General features: G+C 48.1%; 1 protein-coding gene across 4 annotated transcripts in view; it reads left to right on the top strand.

Moving 5' to 3' along the window:
• Positions 1-17,204, top strand: part of NTRK3 (neurotrophic receptor tyrosine kinase 3) — a 333,653-nt gene that overhangs the window by 242,267 nt on the left and 74,182 nt on the right. The window lies entirely within an intron of this gene.

Consider the following 17,204-nt stretch of genomic DNA (forward strand, 5'->3'; position numbering starts at 1 on the left):
GAGAGCAAATAAAGAAAATTTAAAGCCCAATTTAAAGGAGTCATCCTAATGACACAGTAAATAATTGTACTTTTGCTTGAAACAACCAAACTGATACTGTTAGTCACGTCCTCCCTGCTTGGAGTTCTCCTTGTGAGCTTGTGTCTTCACAACACCCAGCGAATGCCGCCATCACCTTTTCTTGTGGCAACGCCATGGGAGGTCTCCCAGAGCGAGTGGAGATGGGGGATCCTGGAAGACACTAGAGCATAACGAAGACTTTTGGTAAGAACAAAGGAAGCCCTCTGCTCCCAGTTTTTGCACAGAAAGTGAAGATGGGCAGGAATAAAAATCTTACTTCTCTGACAGGAGAGAATGTGGTTATTTTTGACGTACAACTGTCCTAGGAGGCTTTTTTCGTTTGTGTGTGTTAGAACAGCTCTTTGGCGCTGACTATATCATTGTTGTGCTTTGGTCTCTCCCTACTGCTGGAATGATGAGCTTTATCTGAGGAGTTTCCTGGACTTCCCACATGGATGGAACGTCAGTGGTGTAGGATGGTTGGTGACCTTGCCAGGAGTAGGGCAGTAAGCCAAGGGAGAAAGCATATCAGACACATGCTGGCCCCAGTCAGTGAATCCATGGGCCTTTTTTCCTCCCCTCCTTCCTCGCTGAGGTAGAGATGTAGTGTAATCCAGTCATGTACACAGAATGATCAGCTCAAGGCAGACAAACTGAAGGGGATGAAAAATAAACATTCTGTTGCTTCTTTGGTGGCATAAACAGAAATATTGATCCTGTTCTCTGGTCAATATTTGTATGTTTTTTTCTCTTGCCTTACTCCATCCTCAGCCTCTCAGATGGAAAAATTAAACCTTTGATCCTACCCTTATGAGAAGATAACTGCCTTTAACGGCAACTCACAATCTGGACTGGCCTGGGATGGGTCTTTCCTTGGATACTCTGGAGAGCGTGTGTATGGGAAAGGAAGATGTGCTCACAGACACCACTGAAAACCTATAAAATGAGGCAGGTTTTCAAGGAGGAGGGGGAGAAAAACAAAGAATCCAGGTTTGGTCAGATCCCTTTCTGGCAGGAGTTGCAAACTATGAGCTCCCTCACCAGTCAGTTAGCTTGCTTGCCTCCCTCCGTGGCCCGAGACGATGTTTATCATCACCAGCCCTGATAGGTTGCTGCCGTTGGGAAGCGAGAAGGTTCCCCCTCAGCCAGCATTGAGCAGAAGTGTAAGAATGGGATGTTCCATTGTCATCCTGCCCTTCACGGGTGTCGCGTGCGGAACATTCCTGGAGATTGCAGGAATGTTCTCGAACTCCACACAGGGACGCTCCACTGAACATTCCATTCTCTTGCTTCTTTTACTGGTTCTCGTGCATAAAAATGTGAAGTATAATAGAAGAGAAATGGTGGCAGTTTGTTTTAAAGTAATGCATACGCATGAAGGGGCAGCTGCATTAGAATTGGGAGAATTCAATGCGGATCACATAAGGACCCACAACCAAAACTTGAACTGAAGGGTAATATCCCATGAAATTTCCAGCCCAAATTGGAGCAAGAGTGGCGGGAAATGTACAAGGAGATGACCCATTGCTTTCATTATTTCCGCCTCGGTTTTGCAGATTCAGAGAGTTAGGAGACACTTCAGAAAAACATGTAACAGCTGGGTGCTTGTCCAAACTGAACTCCCCGTCTTCTGAAATTCGCCCATCCCATTTGGGGATGTCTTGTTCAGGATGAACTGCTCAGCCTCGTGGTCCTCTCCCCTTGCACTGCACAGGGGACTCTGCTCTCAACTGTATGTGTCAGACTTAGAGACGTGTGGACCTGACCCAGAACCTTGTCTCCAAACGCCCTGTTGGAGGACAGTAGAATTTCACAGCTCAGGCCCATCTCTGCTCAGAAGCTGTCCTTCCTGACCGTACGGAAACATTTAAAACAGTTCTCCCCACTGTGATTGATGTCTCAGTTATTTAAACACCAACTAAAAGTCTCTGGTTCCTCACTGCTGAAAATGACAGCCAGTCGCAGTCATTTGCAATTGGTGGCTTTAAGTAGCAAATCTAAGGATTTTTTCTTTTAATTATTGTAAATCATTACCTCATTTCCTGTCAGTGAGAGTCCTCCATCCCTGAGCATTCTTATCTTGCCATAACTATCATCTTGTGCTATGGAAATGGGACAGTCCCTTTTTCACAGAGACTATAGGGGTGTTCAATGTCTAGTTTCTTAATAAACACTTTATTTTCTAACGAAACACCTGCATCAGGTCTGTTCTTTGAAGACAAAATAAAGAAAAGGTCAGACTGACGCCTCCCATACTTTACTGCTTAATTATGCGTTCTTGGTACAGTTTTTTGGTTGGGAGGGGAATTTGCTGTTCTGGTGTGAAAAGTGCTCAGCTCTGAGGCTATGTCTACACTACCGCGGTATGTAGACCTACGCTCCTTAGGTCGGGTTACCGTGGGGTCTACACCATGAGGGGCGACGGGAGAAAATCTCCCGTCGACTTACCTTACTCTTCTCATCGGGGGTAGAGTACAGGGGTCGACTGGAGAGCGATCTGCAGTCGATTTGGTGGGTCTTTACTAGACCCGCTAAATCGACCGCTGGTGGATCGATCTCAGAGCGTCGATCCCCGCTGTAGTGTAGACCTGCCCTGATGCTTGGCTCTGTCACCCACGTTGGTTTGGAGGCTGGTCTTCTCATAGAACTGTGGCTCTGCTGACTACGTGTCTGAATAGCTAGTGATTCCCAGCCACACATCAGCACTTATCTCCAATGACCTCCCTCTCTGGGACACAGCAGGCTAACGGGCAATTTAAGGGCTTACAAAGACGGGCTCCTTTGCCAGAGGATGGAGGAACGAGTGGTGGCTCTTAGTTCATCATTTTATCTGGGTCTCTGAAGCTTGCCTCAGCTCTACATGTGCATGTGCCAGAGCAGATGTCCCAGCAAGGATCCTCCATCCAGAAGAGCTATCCCGTTAAGCTGATGGCTGCGAATGGCATGTGGAGTGGGGATGAAGGTAACTTTGTTTTACTCAGCCTTTCCCCCATCTTTGTCTAAGTGGACAAATGTCTCAGTTGCCCCAGGGCTTGATCTGTCAGGCTTGGTAAACTGGAGGGATGGTGACAGCTGTGCCTATGAGGCTGTCAGTGGGAGCTGTCATTTTCATAACGCTCTCACCACCACCACACCAACCTGTATGTGTCCATGTGTGCATATGCGAAAGGAGGGGAGGAACTCCAGAACGGTGCTGAATGGGAGATATTTGAACTGACAGCAGTGGGATGTTATAGGAGCAGTTTCACTGTAACTCTCCTGAAAAGGCCCAAGGAAGTTTTGATGGTCTCACACTGGCCCCCAGTGAACAAAATAAGGTACCATGGTCTGGCATCAATCTGCCTCTCTAAAGTCCTGAGCTGACTTTCAAACACACGCATCGCACGGGCGCCATGAGCAGGTTTCTGCCTGTGCTTCTAATTACAATATCTCTGTGCCTGGTGAATGGGTGCTGGGGTTGACAGCAACAAGGTCTTGTTGAGCCCAGAGTGCCCTTCAGGCTCTCTCCCACTCCAGGCCCTGTGCCAGTGTACCCAGAGAGGAGGGGATGTGCTCCTCTGGGGGGAGTGGGCATGATTCACAACCTCACACAGAGGCTGACCAACTCACTGCTGCACTGGGTGCCGGACCCCAGGCTTCCCCCAGGCTTGCTGGAAGCATGCAGCCAATGGGAGCTCACCCCAATCTTCTCCTTTGCCCAGTGTGCCAGTTCCCTGGTTGGGTTTCACAGATCCGTAATGCTGCCAGCCGGGACCTGATAATCGATTACTGTAGCCTGGCATTATGGCCCAGTCCACCCGCCTTGCATTTCCATGGAAGCTGATTTCTCCAAGCATGTGAATTCCCATGACCTCAATGTATTTTGGAAGCTGTGAACCCCAGATAAGCAGGCATAGTTGTGTCTTAGTGCTTGAAAGAAGCTGCGGGGGTTCTCATTGTGCTTGCTGGTGGGTTTGGGGTTTTTTGTACCTGGCGGTGGATCACTAATACTTGTATTAGGACTTCATGGTTATTGAGACATCAGTAGTGTAAGCTAGTTGCCAAGTAAGCTTCTATGTAAAATGAGTCTGACCAAGACTGAGGTGCATGGGCAGAGCTGTGCGGAACAGGAGAGGGTGGTGCAGGTCGGGACTGAGGTGCTGGCAGAGCGTACTCCGGAAGCTTTCACAGGCACTTGCCTGCACTCTGTCCAGCTCTATTTCCCCAAACTGCACAGGGTGAGCTCAGAAACTCTGACCACTGTTTTGTTGATCTAGGAGGCCATTAGCACTGATCAGCACATCATCCCAGAGAAACCAATAAGGCTCCTTTCAAGAAAGCCCCACTCCTTGCTTCCCTCCCCCATCCTGCCCCTAAGTTCTCCATGCTCCCAGCCTCTTCCTTTGTCCACTGGGCAGGGACAGGGCAAACTGCAAAGAAACTCCTACCTCTGTCAGCTAAGTGTAGCGGAACATCATCCCTCCATTTCGATTTGTACCAAGTGCAAGCTGCAGATCTCACGGGTTAAGCCCTGGCATTAGCAGAGGATAAAGAGCCCTCGATACAGCAGTCAAGCTTTAAACTCAGGCTTGAAGGAGCAGACAAAGGAGCGCGCAAGAGAAATCAATGAAGGGCGACTTCATTTTTGTTTAACGCTTTGAACTGTTCCAGCTGTGGCTTAAGTAATGAGCCAAGGAGTCCTTGTTACCTCGATATTTACCGATGCCTCCAGGCGCTGATCAATTGACAGAAAAGTTTAACAAGTCACAGGAAAATGAATACAGCCACTTTAAAGGGGAAATAGCTTCTCCTTTCCTCCACCCTCCAGCTCTTTGGGCTAATTCTCAAGTTCCATGGCTTTTCCCCCTCTTGTATCTGCATCCTGAGCCCCAGACGTATTATTTAGAGCTGCTGCTCTGCGTGCAGATAGACTCCTGCTTCGACAATCTCTTTAGTGTTGCCGTGATGGTCAGTGGTACATTAAATTCCCCAGAGTAACCACTTCTCAGTCAGCTGCGTTTTCAGCCATCCATGTTCTGATTGAGCTGTACAGACAATGGTTCATATTCATCCATGATGTAACTCTATCAGCTTTGGTGGCTTTAGCCCAAGGATGGATTTGAGCCAATATATGGCCATTTCATTCTGTCAGATGCTCAGAAATTTAGGTTACCCTCCTTAGCATTTCTCTTACACAGGAACTGTTCACCATTTAATGCCAGGAAAGAAACAAGTGGCAGGAAGGCCAACACATAGATCTTTCAGAGGTTCAGTTGTGGAGCTTCTCTAGTGTTGCTGGAATCTCAGAATGGGAACTTCATCTCCTGATTAAATGTTTAGTTTTGGATTTCACTAACTTGGATATACCACAAGAGTGGTCTTTACTCATAGGAGTTTGGTATGTTTGCTTCCATCCAGTGAGTGATCTCCTCCTGCTTTTGTTTGAATCAATGGGCGCTTTGCCATTGACTTTACAGGGACCAGGACTCAACTGTAAGCCAGGAAGACTAAAGGCCGAGCAGAAATCTAAAACACCCTTAATTGAGTTTGGTTTGGTTTTTGGGTTAAGACTTATTTCAGTTCTTAGTTTGAAAGAACTAGTTCTCCCGCCTTAGTAAATATATGGCAGATTATTTCCTTGACAAGAAAAGATGATCTTTCCAGCACTAAAGCAAAATGCCAAGTACAAGACTATTATTTTGAACTTTGATATCGGTTTTGAACTAGTAACTGTAACTACTGACTGATCAGCAGGTGCGAATCCTGGTTGTTTTGAACAAAGCAAAGGAATTCATTATTAGAGCTGGTTAAATGATTCATTTTGGGGTTACTGAGTCATATGTGACCTGATTCTGGTTTCTGCGAACATGTGGGTTATTCATAGGGATTTGCCCCATGGTTTCAGTGGATATCTTGCAGCACATTGTGCCTTTTTTCTAGAACAATTTGCTTCAAATATTCATTATTGTGTTGTGTGATTGGTCCATGGTATTGTTTCTGCTCTCTGACTGGATGACTGAAAGTTTTTAAACAGGAAAATAGTGACGATGACCAATGTGAAGGTGCTATTGAACAATTACTACTACTGTACTGGATCAGTCACTAGCATGGTATTTCTGTACCATATATGGGGATGGATATTTCACCCTAGGGATCTGTCTGAGTAGCAGAGCCTACCCACCTATAGCAAGCAGAAGGAGGCCCGGTTTAATAGTCACCTAATAGCTTGCACTCATGAGTCATTAAGAGACAATACCAGAGCCAGTAGCCTTAATGGCTCTAGTCGGATCTCTGGGCAGCCCACAAACTAGTCTGAACAGGGGGAGTGGGCAGGACCCATGTACACTTGCTAAAGAACCCAGGAAGACAAAGGGAGGGGTGTATGGTTGATATAGGGAGTCAGAGACTCTCTCTAGGGGAGTCAGAGAGATCCAGACTGGGAGTCGCTCTCAGACACCAGAGCCTGCCAGCCTGGCTGAAGAAATTAACCCTGGGTCACCATTACAAGATGGTAGTACTTTAGGTAAGATAGATGGTGGTGGTTGTTTTAACTCATTTTCATGTAATGCTCTGTTGTAGCTGCTAAGTAAAACCACTTTGTTTTAAGAGGCTGTTGGTCATTGTATCACTGGTCAAAGGTTCCCGAAAGGAAGAAAGGTAGGTACCCAAAACCCAGGGTGATAGGCAATTGGTATAAGGGGCATTGTGGGAGAATCACCAGAGTCTACCCTGAGACAGGTAGGGCAAGAGACCTGACACTTGAGGTGGCTGCATTCAGAGAGACTTGAAAGGGGCAGGGGTGCAGCTAGCCCTATAACTGTGACAGTGATGGATAACAAAGGTTTGTAACACATTTTTGGACAGAGAATCATTGGTGCTAACAGTTTGGGGGTTTAGGAATATTTTCCTGCGTGTCTGCGAGCTGCCCGCATACTCATGAGTAACAAGAATCGGAGCCCATGAATGCACCTGAAATATTGCTTTTAGTCATAACAACTGTGATTTATTTTTATTTTTTTACCTCTTTGACCAGCTCTATTAAAGGCAGTGTCAGTCCCATAGAAGCAGAAGTAAACTAGGGCTGCCTGCCACCTGCCCTGATTTTACTGGGATTATCCCCAAATTAATAAAGGAGGACGGTCGCACTCTTTGAGCTGACTAGGTAAGGAATACAGTGTTCTGCAGCATTTTTAGGGCCAGCATGTCATCCTAACACAACATGTATTGAATGCATGGTGCTGTATTGCTACTGGTCTGTGTGTGTGCCTAGCCCTGATCTCTGATTGAAGCCTGTAGACACTCCAGTGATACTACTAATAAATAATAGCAATGACCACATGCCAATGGTGTACCAGTGTTCCAAACATCACAACAGGTGAGTTTGTTATGCTGGGCAAACTGCTAACGGTGGCTTTTCTGCTCGCAACTTCCTGTGTGGTCTTTGTGCCTGGTACTTAAGTGCAGTCAGAGATATTTTGGACCAAGAATGCATTTTGGTTTTGCCGAAATCAGTTTTTGGCAATATTTTGGGGTCTTTGGAACAGCTGTACATTCGTATAAGCAGATGAAAGCCAATCCTGGATTGGTGCAATGCTGTCCAATGCCCCACAGAATGGAGAAGTAACTGCATAGTTGCCTTGTGCTTCCCAGGACACATTTCCTGAGCAATTGGTGCCAAAGAGGTTTGCACATTTAAAAGTGTTCAGGCATAGCATGTATGCTCAGCAATGCCACAATAACTCCAAAGATACTCATCCCCCAAAGACACCACATCTGACAGCATGCAGACATTGCAGGCGATTGAGAAAGGAGCTTTTTATCTAGGTAAGTGTTGAATTTTCACCTTCCAGGAAGCTACTGTATATGACACATTGAGTTCAAATCTGGCTTAAATCGACAGCAAAAGTGAGTTTGGTGGATCTGATCCCAGTGTATAATGCCCCTCCCCAAAATGTGGTCACTCTAGCCCTAGGATTGTGGTGCACTGTGGGAAAACTTTACTGCCCGCCCTGCATGTTACCAGGAAGTAGCTCGCTTTGCAAAAGGTTTGATCAGTTCACTCTCCCTTGCAAGCCTAGGAGGCTCTCTGATAGTGTTCTTGCAGATTGATGATCAGAAGGAATGGGTTAACGCTGACCTGAGCTGCTGCTGTTTGCAAAGGGGGTGTTGCTTCCATTTTCAATGGAGTGGATTGCAGACTGTTGGGATAGAGAGGACTAAGGAAGTTGTCCCATGGAATTGTGGGATACTTGCGGCTGTCTAAGCGGGACTGCATCTACACTGCAAAGCAATAGGGTTTGGACCCTGGGTCCTGGCTTAACTCGAGCTTGGACCCTCCAGCCCTGCAGGGTCCTGGGACCCTGGATCCAAGCCCTGGGTTAGCACAATTGCAGTTTAGACGCAAGGGTGTTAGGCTCAAACACAGGTTTACGTTGCAGTGTAGACGTACCCAGGGTGTGGACTGAAATCTGCCTCACTGAGCTCTTTCATTCCCCGGAAAGCACTGAAGAGAAACAGCCAATGAGAGAGATCTTGGGGTCGGCCCTCCCAGGCAGAATTATGGGAGTATTCAGCCTTTCTGCTTCCCTCCAGGATCCATGCGTGACACAAGGGAGAGGGGTCTTAGCTTCCAAACTCATCCTTGGCTGAACGCCTCTTTAGGATGAACAGAGTAAGGGATGGGTTCTCTGTCTGCTGATCTTCTCCTCTCTTTTGAATGAGGACTGACTCTCCTCCTCTCTTTTGAATGAGGGTTTGGTGCTTCACTATGCTCAGTTCACTGTAGTAGAGCAGAGATGCCTCATCTGTCTTGGAAGGTCCATCTCCTTCACTGGGATGGCAGATGTTTGGAGTGAGGTGGGAGATAGATGTTCTTCAGTCATGGCGCAGGGGGTGTATGCGTGGGCCCATGCTCAGAAAGTGGTGCCAGGCTTAGAGGTGGTGTTGATTTTCCTAGATCAGGGGCTGGGTTTCAAAAGGAGTGTGATGTAGTAGGCTAGACTGGAAGTCTTGGGTTTTTTTCTCAGCTCTGCCAGTAGATAACCATGTAACCTAGAGGTAAGTCTCTGCCCATGTGTTTCCTCATTTGTAATAATATGTAGGGTGTAATAATTCTTAACTCCCTCGCAGGCAGTCTGTGATGTTCCGGGATAGGTATTTAAAAACTACTGCAGTCCCGTGGGAAGAGGGGGAACACTGTCGATATCTGACACTGGGGAAGCCGTGAGGTATCCTTGAGGAGTAATAACTCTCTGCTGTAATGATTCAGTGGAGATGGGAGATGTTCTTGAGGTTGGGAGGGTGTCAGGAACTAGTCTGTTTCCTGTGCCGCTAACAGACTGAGCTGGAGTCCTCAGTGATGAGCTTTTGAGGCCTGGGGTGCAGGAAGGCAGCTCTGCCCGGCAAATAGCCTGTGTGATGGGTTGGATCACAGAAACCCCCTTGGGAACTGCCAGACTGATGTGCCAAGACTACTTCTGCCCCTGCTTTCCCTGTCAGCTCTGGACCCCAGCACCCTGTCTTGCTGAGCCAGACATGCCCATCTGCTCCAACACAGACCCAGGGTCTGAATTACTTGCCCCAAAGCTGCAGACTTAATTGAAAGCAGCTTACAGAAGTGTACTTGTCTTTAACACTCAGATGCCCAACTCCCAATGGGGTCTAGAGCCAAATAAATCCATTTTACCCTGTATAAAGCTTATACAGGGTAAACTCATAAATTGTTCGCCCTCTATAACACTGATAGAGAGGTATGCACAGCTGTTTGCCCCTCCCCGCCAGGTATTAACACATACTCTGAGTTAATTAATAAGTAAAAAGTGATTTTATTAAATACAGAAAGTAGGATTTAAGTGGTTTCCAGTAGTAACAGATAGAACAAAGTGAATTACCAAGTAAAATAAAATAGAACACGCAAGTCTGTCTAAGAAACTTAATACAAATAACACCTCACCAGTTCCAGTAAGCTTCCTTTTACAGACTAGTCTCCTGCTAGTCTGGGTCCAGCGATCACTCACACCCCGTAGGTACTGTCCTTTGTTCCAGTTTCTTTCATGTATTTTTGGATGTGGAGCGGCTCTCTTTAGCCAGCCGAAGATGAAATGGAGGGGTCTCCCAGGGATTTAAATAGACGTTCTCTTGTGGGTAGAGACCCCCTCCTCACTCCTATGCAAAGTGTAGCTCCAAGATGGAGTTTTGGAGTCACATGGGCGAGTCACATGTCCATGCATGACTCAGAACTACAGGTAGTAGCCAGGGTTCACATGCTACCTTGAATGTCCTCAGGTAGACTTCTTATGTGAATTGGAGCATTCCAAGATCCATTGTTCCTTAAGTGCTTCTTGATTGGGCACTTAACTTTGCAAATTCCTTTCTAAAGAAGCTGACCAAATGCCTTACAAAGCTTACTTAGAAATCAAGCAAGTATACAGCCAATATTCATAACTTCAAGTACAAAAATGATATATGTGTACAAATAGGATGAATAGATTCAGTAGACCATAACCTTTACAGAGATAAGTTACATGGTACATGTAGCATAAGACATACTCCAGTTATCTCATATTCCCATCAAACATTGTGGGATACATCGTCACAGCCTGCAGTGTCAGAGAAAAAAATGTCAAACCCTGAGGATTTCTTTCCCCCACCCCCACAAAGGGGCAGCCTGGCCCAGGCAAAAAAGACAGGGCCCAGGAGCCACTCAGCACCACACCAGGCTGCCTTACAATCCTCTGAGTACAGATTCTGACTTAGTTCCATGATATTTTTTTTAAAAGGTCCATGAATCATTTAGAGCCCAACAGATGAAACCAAGCGCCAGAGCTGAAGAAAAGGCTGAGGGTCTGAGGCAGGGAACGTTCCATTAGTTATTGTACTAGATCTTGAACTGGCAGTACTTTTTCTCTGCACTCTTAACCTTTACTTTCGGGCTCTCTCTCTCTTTCTAAAGATAACGCTCTCTGATGTGCTGTCTGTTTTCAGTAGATAATAGTAACAAAAAAGCAGGAGCTAATCAGCTGCTTCTCTCGGTGTGATAACCGGCAGCTGGCCTTAAAAAGAACCCAACAGCATCCCCTTGAGAGCATGCGCAGCAGCAGTGCTGACGAGGAGAGCTCAGCTCTATTGGCTTGGGATGGGGTTAGGAAGAGAGGAGGGAGTCTCCAGAATCAGTTATCACCAGGGTGGTATCTGGACAGAAAAGGGTTAACATTGGAGTGTGCAGTCAGAGCCACAGTGCAAGGATTATTTGACTAAAGGGTTTGCTTTGAGGGCCTGGATGGCTCACAAGACTGGTAAAAGAGAGATGGAGGCTTTCACTTTTGGGCTGCCAGTTCCCATGTGGCCCAGGTCAGTTGTGGGTGAAAGCTGTTGCCATCACGTGGCTGTTTGGTGGCCTGTGTGAACTGAGGTTGTGGATCTCAGCCTAGTTCTTTGTGGACAGGTGTCCACGTCACAAAACCCACCACTACATTGTTGGAAGGCAGCCGAGGCCAGTGACTGAGTGGGTCATGATGTTGTGGTCTCCCCAGGTCAGGGATGCAAGGGGAGAAGTTTGTGTTGCATTTGTCCTGTCCTGTGGACAAAATGAGGTCTTCCATATGCAGAACTTTCTCTGGCACTTCTCACCAGCATTGAAATTCACATGAACAAAGGATGTGTCTTTTAAAGGTGACCTGGAAAAAAGGGCGTTGCTTTTCACTTCTGTTTTGTTTTGCTTCTTTATGATGTCGAGAGAGAGACTGGAAGATGGGGGAGTTCCTTCAAAACATGGGGTTTTTTTTTGTTTTTTCCCCCTCTCCTTGTTCTCCTGCTTTAGAAATTCAGATCATGTCAGCTCTGGAAGACTCAGGGATGACTGGAGAGGTAGTAAAATGATGCACCACAAGAGCCAAGAGAGGAAAAGCTTAAACCCTTTGCTTTACATTGGCTATTGTTAACACCTATTTAATGGCAATGCCTGATTAACAGGTGGGATAAATGTCATCGTGTCTAAGCCTCAGCAGCCCTCCATTTCAGTTAGGTTGTGAGGGCGCACAGCAACAAGCTCTGCAACAGCCAGGGAAAAACAGACTTGAAACGCCTGCTAGTTCTAAAGTAGAAAAATAACAAAAGGTTTGACAAAAACCTGTCAGGCCTTCTTGGATCCATCATAACGAAGGGGTGGGAGAAGTACGTATAGGACCAAATTTTCAACTTCCTTTGCAGATCACCTTTAAAAACTCCTAAATGCTGCATGTGGACTAGAATCCAAGGCAGCAGGCCCAATTGGGTTTGTTACTGAAAAAAGAACGGAGAGGCTAAAACAGAATCCAGATGAGCTCTGGAAATGGAATGGAGGAGCTGCAGCTGCATTGAGCTGGCTCGCATAGATTCAGTGTTTCATAAAGCCGCTTTGCCCTCCCTCTCCAGGCTCCCATAGTGCTTGGCTTGAGCACAGGAGAAAGCAATTTAAGGAGTGTTCAGAAGACTGCTCGACTCCTCGTTTGTCAATTGCAGATTTGCTCTGTCCTGTTCCTTCCTATGGAAGTTGGGTGTAAGTGAAAATTTCAGCATCCAGCCTTACCTGGGGTCTAGGTGCCAGCTCTTTAAGGAAAACAATTTTCCTCCTTCCACCAAGATCTTCCTGTGATGCTAAGTGCAACAAGGGCAAAAGCACGCTACATTAAACCCGATGAAGCAAAAGTGTATGGACTGGGGGGAGCATGCAATGAGTCTCATGAGACATAGTATTGAATTGAAGTCACAATGTGGAAAATGTGATCTATGGAACACTCTTGAGTTGATCCCAACTCTGGCCTCTCCTGAGCCAAGACTCCTTGTCATGATGAATATTAAATACTCTTTTGCAGACTAACCTGAGATCCTCAAACTCATTTCACTTTTGAATACCTAATTTCTGCACTTCCATCTAAAGACCAGCCATGTGCAGGGGCAGTAGGCACTTATTATCTATTGCTTATTAAGAGGTTTAACAAGCCTGGCTAATTACAACGTACTCAAGGATTTTCTAGCTTATGAAAACTGTCCCTGTTTGTTTGTGTAATGCTTTAATACCGTAACACTCCAATTAACTGTGTGCGCGTATGCGTGCTCTCATGGCTTAACATACAGTGGGGATTTTAAGGAGACATGGGAAGCCTTTCATATCGACCCTTGCTGCTCCAAAGAAATGTTTGTGTATTCACTGTCCGACATTACATGCAAATCGGATCACTGTTATAGCAGAACAATGTAACTCCTGCTAAGCAATGCTCTTTTCCATGAGACCCCAGCAAACACAGCACTGGGGTTAGTTTGGGGTTGTTTTTTTTCAACAATGACTAATCTACTGAAGTTGTGTGAGATGCTTTTTGGAGTATTTCAGAATTTGTTCTCACCCTGCGGCTGATTACTCAGACAATTTGTACCTAAATGTCTCCCCTTCTCCTTCGAGTGCTTGCTCATGTCCATTCCATTGTAGGTGTGTGTGCTTGCCACAGGCACTGGTGCAGGACATTTTTCCCTCAGCAGTATCCGTAGGGGACCAGCTCTGGTGCCCTCTGGAGTGGCACCCTTATGGCACGGTATAAGAGATGCTGCCGCGCCCCCCACCCTCAGTTCCTTCTTACCACCAGTGACGGTGCTGGAACATCTCTTGCTTTGGCAAGCCTTCTCATTCTTAATTAGTTGAGTCAAACATTTTTCTGTAAATAGTTAAAAGTTGGTAGTAGTTTCCCTTAGTGTAGTTAATTAGGCCTGGTCTACACTAACCCCCCAATTCGAACTAAGGTACGCAACTTCAGCTACGTGAATAACGTAGCTGAAGTCGACGTACCTTAGTTCGAACTTACTGCAGTCCAGACGCGGCAGGCAGGCTCCCCCGTCGACTCCGCGTACTCCTCACGCCGAGCAGGATTATCGGAGTCAACGGCGAGCACTTCTGGGTTCGATTTATCGCGTCCAGACAAGACGCGATAAATCGAACCCAGAAGTTCGATTGCCTGCCGCCGAACCAGCGCGTAAGTATAGACAAGCCCTTAGTTAGTTAGTCCCGGATGGGACTCAGCCTAGGGATGGGGCATACACTGATCCCCAGGCTTCAAACCCTGTGATCGCTGCAAAAAAACGATGCCCATCAGCTATCCTCATAGTAGCTGTCTGAGGTGCTTGTTCCTCCCTGCATGGGCCTTTATAACTTTGGACCGTTGGGTCCTCAACACTGTGATGCAGGGTTATACCCTCTAGTTTCTTTCCGTCCTCCCCTCCCACTCGCCTTCCCCATCCCTCTTCAGGGACCCTTCTTACGAGCAACTACTCGTGCAGGAGGTTCAGGGCCTTCTGCAAGTGGGGGCAGTGGAGGAAGTCCCTCAGGAGTACAGGGGCAAGGGATTCTACTCACGGTACTTTCTAATCCCCAAAGCCAAGGGGGGGGGGTCTAAGACCCATTCTGGACCTGCGAGACCTCAACAAATACCTCAAGAAGTTGAAGTTCCGCATGGTCTCGCTGGCCTCCATCATTCCCTCCCTGGATCTAGGAGACTAGTACGACACCCTCAATTTGAAAGATGCGATATTCCAGGGGCACAGACGATTCCTACGCTTCGCGGTGGGTCCCACTCGCTACCAGTTTGCAGTGCTCACGTTCGGCCTGGCTACAGCTCCGAGGGTGTTTACCAAATGCATGACTGTGGTGGCGGCCTACCTTAGGCAGTGAGGTATCCAGGTTTACCCGTACCTCGACGACTAACTTATCAAGGGCCGCTCCAGTTCTCAGGTCCAGCACAACATCTCAGTGCTGCAGCTTACGTGCTGTGCTCTGGGTCTGTTGATAAATGAGGAAAAATCAATGTTAGTCCCAGTACAAAGGATAGAATTCATCGGAGCGGTCCTCGACTCCACCCGTGCCAGAGCGTTTCTGCTGCAGGACAGATTCGAGACGATGGCAAGTCTCATTGCCAGAGTCTCTACATATCCCCTCACCATGGCCCGGGTCTGCCTCAGGCTGTTGGGCCACATGGCAACGTGCACTTGCGTCATCCACCATGTGAGGCTCAGGCTGTGACCCCTCCAACAGTGACTTTCAACAGTCTACTCCCATCCAGAGACCATCTGGACAAGGTTGTCACGACTCCACTGAAGGCACTTACCTCCCTGTGGTGGTGGTCCGATCCGGGGACTGTCCTGGAAGGAGTTCCATTTGAGAGTCCCCGACCCTCGGTATCTCTGATATCGGATGCCTCCGACCTTGGCTGGCGAGTGCATCTCGGCACATTGCGGACCCAAGGTACATGGTCTCCAGAGGAGCTGACGTTGCACATAAACGTCAGGGAGCTCAGGGCAGACCGCCTAGCCTACGGAGTCTTCCTGCCGCACCTCTCTGATCAAAGTGTACAGATACTCACGGACAACACAACCTCGATGTTTTACATCAGCAGGCAAGGGGGAGCTCACTCGTCGGCCCTCTGTCAGGAAGCGCCCCGTTTGTGGGAGTTTTGCATCCAGCATGGCATCCACCTGAAGGCGTCGCACCTCCCCGGCATCCAGAATGTGCTGGCGGATCGCCTCAGCAGGTCCTTCTTCTTTCCCCACGAGTGGTCCCTCCACCCAGAGGTCATCCAGGTGCTCTTCCAAAGGTGGGGGGCTCCCCGAGTAGACCTGTTTGCCACCGGACAGAACAGCAAGTGCCAGCACTTCGGCTCTCTCCAGGGCCTAGGCAGGGACTCCCTCTCCGATGCCTTCCTTCTGTCATGGGAGGGGGATCTGATGTACGCATTCCCGCCGATTCCACTGGTCAGCAGGGTCCTAGCAAAAGTCAAAAGAGACAAGGCAAGGGTCATCATGATCGCCGCAGCATGGCCTTGCCAGCACTGGTTTGGCACGCTCATGAACCTGGCCGTGGCATCCCCATGGCCGCTGCCCAGCCATCCGGATCTCCTTTCGCAAGACCACGGGAGGCTCCTGCACCTGAACCTTCCCTCCCTCCACTTCATGGCTTGGTTGTTGAGTGGCTGAACCCGGAGGAAAGGGCCTGCTCAAGCCAGGTACAGCAGGTCCTCCTGGTAAGCAGAAAGCCCTCCACCAGAGCGACTTACCTGGCAAAGTGGAAGCGGTTCTCCTGCAGGGCGGAGGAGCATGGCATCTCTCCGACATAGTCGTCTGTGCAGTCCTGCTCCACCTTAAGCAACAAGGCCTTGCGCTTTCTGCCATCAAGGTGCATTTGGCAGCCATATCGGCTTTCCACCTGCGGGTCCAGGGCAAATCGGTGTTTTCACACGACACGTCCATCCAGTTTCTGAAAGGACTAGGCTCACAGGGCCTCCTTTTTTGCCACTGATCTCATACTCCCTTTCACATCTGTGATGGAAAGTAGCTTTCCTTGTAGCCATTACCTCGGCAAAGCAAGTCTCAGAGATTAAAGCCTTCACTTCGGAGCCCCCTTACAAGGTTTTCTACAAGGACAAAGTCCAGCTGCGATTCCACCCGGTGTTCCTGCCCAAGGTGGTGTCCCACTTCCATGTTAACCAGGATATCTTTCTCCAGGTTCTCTGTCCAAAGCCACACTCAACTGCGGAGGAGAGGCGGCTGCATACCTTGGATGTCCGACGCGCCCTAGCCGTCTACCTGGAGCTCACCAAGGCCTTCCGCAAGTTGACCCAAGTCTTTATTGCAACCGCTGACAGGATGAAAGGCCTACAGGTGTCCTTGCAGAGGATCTCTAACTGGATCACATTGTGCATCCGGACTTGTTATGAGTTGGCATGGGCTGAGCCGCCACCTATTCTAAACGCCCACTTGACCAGGGCACAAGCGTCCTTGGCAGCCTTCCTAGCGCACGTCCCCATCCAGGACCTCTGCAGGGCCGCCACATGGTCATCAATACACACGTTTACGGCGCATTACGCCATCACCCAGCAGGCCAGAGATGACACTGGATTCGGTAGAGCTTTGTTGCAATTGACACATCCATTAACTCCTACCCGTCTCCGGTGGTACTGCGTGGGAGTCACCTAATGTGGAATGGACATGAGCAAGCACTCGAAGAAGAAAAGACAGTTACCTGTTTCGTAACTGGTGTTCTTTGAGATGTGTTGCTCATGTCCATTCCATGACCCACCCTCCTTCCCCACTGTTGGAGTTTCTGGCAAGAAGGAACTGAGGGTGGGGGGAACCGGCGGTGCCCTTTA

This window comes from Emys orbicularis, chromosome 10 (genome assembly GCF_028017835.1).
Source record: "Emys orbicularis isolate rEmyOrb1 chromosome 10, rEmyOrb1.hap1, whole genome shotgun sequence".
Classification (NCBI taxonomy): domain Eukaryota; kingdom Metazoa; phylum Chordata; order Testudines; family Emydidae; genus Emys; species Emys orbicularis.